Source organism: Cetorhinus maximus, chromosome 26 (assembly GCF_964194155.1).
Source record: "Cetorhinus maximus chromosome 26, sCetMax3.hap1.1, whole genome shotgun sequence".
In the NCBI taxonomy this organism is placed as follows: domain Eukaryota; kingdom Metazoa; phylum Chordata; class Chondrichthyes; order Lamniformes; family Cetorhinidae; genus Cetorhinus; species Cetorhinus maximus.
Genome location: NC_135904.1, coordinates 9134042 through 9139283, shown reverse-complemented (window position 1 = coordinate 9139283; position 5242 = coordinate 9134042). Strand labels below are relative to the sequence as shown.

At 44.1% G+C, this 5242-nt stretch overlaps 1 pseudogene; it reads left to right on the top strand.

The window, feature by feature from the left end:
- The first annotated feature begins 1968 nt into the window (after window positions 1-1968).
- Window positions 1969-2168, top strand: LOC144668460 (small nucleolar RNA SNORA53; annotated as a pseudogene).
- The last annotated feature ends 3074 nt before the right edge of the window (window positions 2169-5242 follow it).

Below are 5242 nucleotides of genomic sequence, written 5' to 3'. Positions count from 1 at the left end.
AAACACTCAGTGGGTCAGATTGCCTCGATGGAGAGAAATACAGAGAGAGCATTTCAGGTTGATGAAACTTTGATTAGAACTGGATCCAGATTTCCAGTATAGAATCACAGAATGGTTACAGCACAGTAATGTGATAATGATCAGATTTTTTTAGTGATGTCGATTGCAGGATTAATCTCGGTGAGGACACCCTGCTCCTCTCTGTAATAATGCCATGGAATCTTTTAAATCCACCTGAGAAGACAGATGGAGTTTAATATGGCATCCAAAAGATAAGCTGTTAAGTCTTTGATATACGTCAGGGTAGCAGGACAAAGGGGCTGCAGCTAGAATGAGACAGCAGGTAGGTTGGTTGAGGCTAGGACGCTGGAATCATTTAAGAAACAGCTAGCTGCTATAATGGGGAGACGCTAGGGTAAATATTCTGGAAGGATGAAATCAAAGGGCTGAAGGATTTTCTTCATTCTAACCAACTTTATGAACGTGCAATCACACAGTAAGTCATTGCACCAACCCATGGGGCACACACAGGGTATTCTTTTTAAATTAAACTTTAAGGACGCTAATATTCTCTGTAATAACTGCGATAGTGTAATGGTATTTTTATGCAATAGATCACAGTGTATCTAACTGGAAATCTCCAACAGAAAGATAATGCTATTTACTGCTGTGCAGACAGTAATGTGGTCGAAGTGGAAATTAGTGCATCTTTGATTTTGTATGGTTTCACAGTCTACTAATAAAGTGCTGTCACATTTAGTGTGATAAAGAGTTGAATCAGCCCCAGTCAATTTCCTGAATTATTTTGAATCATCCCAGGGTGAGTTTCTCAGATGCAGTTGTGCTACTAAATATTTCCCTTGATCAGCATTGCTATTTTGATGCAGAGGGATATGGCAGTGTTGAGTTCTTTGATTTAACAAATGCATCATTTCTGTGCCATGGCCAGTAACACTTTGGCATACCAGCACAATGTAATTGTGGTTTTAACACAACGGATACTAAACTTAAGAGCCAGATCATTCACTGAGTGCATTGTCTTTCTTTGTTGCTTCCCCACAGTGGCAAGACTGAAATGAGGAACTCACTGGGGCAGTGGAGATGAGATTGCACCTTACTGCACCAGTGCACCACACCGTCACTCTGCTTAGTTACCTTTTCTCTTCGTGGTTTATATTATTATTTCCTCCAATTTTCTTCCTACTTCTCCTGCAACTGTTGGCTTAAGACAGTACCTTGTCATTGGGACCATTCTTCAATGAGGAGCAAGATATAATACTGGATTGTGGAGAGTATCTTAGCCAAGTTTGGCCCTGTCCTTATTCACACAAGATCGCTTTCCAGCAGGGATCTCTAGATAGCAGCCAGCAACAAGAGAGCTTGGCTGGTTTATTTTGCTCTCTATCCCAGATGAATTGAAGCCAATTGTACTGTCCCAAAAGCTGTACTCAGCTGAGATTAACTAAGACAGCACAGACAGGCTATTGAACCATGACTCTTGCTGGTTGATGTGTCTCAGTAGATGGTCCATTTACCAAGTTTTTTATGCATTTATGGCATGTGGGAATCACTGGCCAGGCCAGCATTTATTTTCCATCCCTAATTGCCTTTGAGAAGGTGGTGGTGAGTCACCTTCTTGAACCGTTGTGGTCCATGTGCACCCACAGTGCTGTTAGGGAGGGAGTTCCAGGATTTTGAACCAGCAACAGTGAAGGAACAGCGATATGTTTCCAAGTCAGGATGGTGAGTATTTTGGAGGGGAACTTCCAGATGGTGGTGTTCCCATGTGTCTGCTGCCCTTGTCCTTCTGGATGGTAGCGGTCGTGGGTTTGGAAGATGCTGTCTATGGAGCCTTGGTGAGTTTCTGCAGTGCATCATGTAGATGGTACACACTGCTGCCACTGTTCATCAGGGTGGAGGAAGTGAATATTTGTGGAAGGGGTGTCAATCAAGCAGGCTGCTTTGTCCTGGATGGTGTCAAACTTCTTGAGTGTTGTTGGAGCAGCTGGCAGTTGACATTCATCAACTTGTGGTTGTACAGTCAAAGGTGCTTGAGTCATTGGCATGTTAAAGTAATATACCTGCACGGTAGCCCCTCAGTTCTGATGTGAACAACCTGTTACTCCAGGCTGTTGCTGCCATCAGGACTTTGTTGCTGTGTGGACACATTTATCAAAATCCATCTGGTTTAAATATTGCAATGAAGTGTTGCAAGTAAGTGGAGAGTATGCCATCACATCCCTGACTTGTGCCTTGTAGATGGTGGACAGGCTTTGGGAAGTCAGGAGGTGAGTTACTCACCACAGGATTCCTAGCCTCTGACCTGCTCTTGTAGCCACAGTATTTATATGGCTAGTCTAGTTCAGTTTCTGGTCAACGGTAACCACCAGGATGTTGATAGTCGGGGATTCAGTGATGGTAATGCCATTGAACGTCAAGGGGCGATGATTAGATTCTCTCTTGTTGTAGATGGTCATTGCCTGGCACTTGTATGGCTCAAATGTTACTTGCCACTTGTCAGCCCAAGCCTGAATATTGTCCAGGTCTTCCTACATTTGGACATGGACTGCTTCAGTATCTGAGGAATCATGAACGGTGCTGAACATTGTGCAATCATCAGCAAACATTCCCACTTCTGACCTTATGATGGAAGGAAGGCCATTGATGAAGCAGCTGAAGATGGTTGGGCCTAGGACACTGCCCTGAGGAACTCCTGCACTGATGTTCTGGAACTGAGATGATTGACCTCCAACAACCACAAATATCTTCCTTTATGCTAGGTATGACTCCAACCAGTGCAGAGATTTTCCCCTGATTCCCATTGACTCCAGTTTTGCTAGGGCTCTTTGATGTCACACTCAGTAAAATGCTGCCTTGATGTCAAGGGCAGTCACTCTCACCTCACTTCTGGAGTTCAGCTCTTTTGTCCATGTTTGAACCAAGACTGTATTGAGGTCAAAAGCTGAATGACCCTGGCAGAACCCAAACTGAGCATCAGTGAGCAGGTTATTGCTGAGCAAGTGCCATTTGATAGCACTGTTGATGACTCCTTCCATCACTTTACTATGATCGAGAGTAGACTGATGGGATGGTAATTCGCTGAGTTGGATTTTTGTGCACAGGACATACCTAGCAATTTTCCACATTGCCGGATAGATGCCAGTGTTGTAGCTGTACTGGGACAGCTTGGCTAGGGGCGTGGCAAGTTCTGGAGCACAAGTCTTCAGTACTATTGCTGGAATATTGTCAGGGCCCATAGCCTTTGCAGTATCCAGTGCCTTCAGTCGTTGTTTGGTTTCACGTGGAGTGAATTGAATTGGCTGAAGACTGGCATCTGTGATGCTGGGGACCTCCGGAGGAGGCCGAGATGGGTTATCCACTCGGCACTTCTGGCTGAAGATTGTTGCAAATGCTTCAGCCTTATCTTTTGCACTGACATGCGGGGCTCCCCCATCATTGAGAATGGGGTATTTGTGGAGCCTCCTCCTCCAGTGAGTTGTTTAATTGTCCATTTGGGAACAATGTGATTCTTGTTGCCCATCGGGACAGGCAGAAAAGATATTGATTCAGCATTTTTTCTGAGTGTTGGTATGTTTAGCCCACTGCCTGGGAAGTGGGGGAAGGATGAGGCTGAAGTGGATGTACCTTATCATGGTGTATTGAGGGAATTAGGTAAATTGGAGACTTGACACAATTAAAATAAAATGATTGTCTAATAAATTCTACATTATCCATTAGGTATAGAAGATCTATTTTTGGCATGAACAAATTATACTCCATTCCAGATTGATTGGCACCCCCTCCATCACCTTAAACCTTCATGCCCTTCCTTACTGGCACACCGCGTCTGCAGTGTGTATCATCTAAAAATAACACTGCAAAACTTGTAAAAGCTTCTTTGAAAGCACCTCCCAAACCTGTGACCTCTACTAACTAGAAGGACAAGTGCAATAGGTGCATGGGAACACCACTGCCTCCAAGCTCCCCTCCAACTCACACATCATCCTGACTTGGAAGTATATTACCATTCATTCATCGTCCCTGAGTCAAAATTTTGGAACTCCCTCCCTAATAGCACTGTGGGTGTACTTACACCACATGTACTGCAATGGATAAAGAAGACAGCTCACCACCACCTTCTCCAGGACAATTAGGGATAGGTACAAGGGAGGTCTTGTGGCTCAGTGGATAGCATCCCTGCCTCTGAGCCTGAAGTTCTGGGTCCCAGCTGGAATGGATTCAGGCCCTGCATCCTTGCCCTACCCATGGTGAAGATTGTAGCACTGTGGGTTGGACCAGTCTTTGGGCGGAGAACTCAAGAAGTAGCAGCAGTGGGGACAGAGGCCTTATGACACAGTGGATAAGGTCCCTCCCTTTGAGCTAGAAACTCTGGGTTCAAATCCCACCTCAGGACTTGATGGCCAAGGAACGTGTGTTCATAATGTGGCCAAACAGATCGATTATCAACCTGTCAATCCTCCTGATATGCCTATATGGCAGGTGGTAAGAGTGAGAGAACTTCTGGTCAGCCATGCTTGATGTGGAGTGGTGCCCCTCAAGCTATAGTCTCTGGTGACCTGTTCCAGGAAAAATTAGCTGTGGAAACAGACATAAGCATGTGCTTTGTCTGCCTCATGCGCCACTAGGCATGGAAAAGTAACATGAATAAAATAAGTCACATTAAAATCACTGGCCTTGCCAGTGACAGCCACATCCTGTGAATGAGAACGATTTAAAAATAAACTAGGTCAAAGTTTTGAATTAAATATTTCCACCTGTCCAACCATCCCTCATGCAAGCCCATTCTATGGAGTTTCTGTTACCAGCCAGAAAATATCCCAATTATTCTCATTTTTAATAATTAGATAAAAGATAATCAGAGAACCACAAAATTTCTGATGGAATATGGGAAGTTTTGTTTATTTGTTTTTTCTCTTCCATTTCTCCCTCCTTCACCTGAAAGCAGCAACGCACACTGGGGTAATGTCCCTCTGGTCACTAACCTACCTGGCCCTCACCCAGATGCCCATTCTTTGCATGTGATGTTAGATAGTGAGTGCTGCTGGGCTGTACTATAAATACAATGCACATTTTTGGGGTGTCCTGCTGTAGAAAAAGGACATTAAAGCTATAAAGAATATACAGCACATCTTCACCAGCATGACACTTGGAATGAGAAACTATAGTTACAAGGATTGACTTCATCTGCTTTTTTGAAAAAAAATTCATTCATGGGACATGA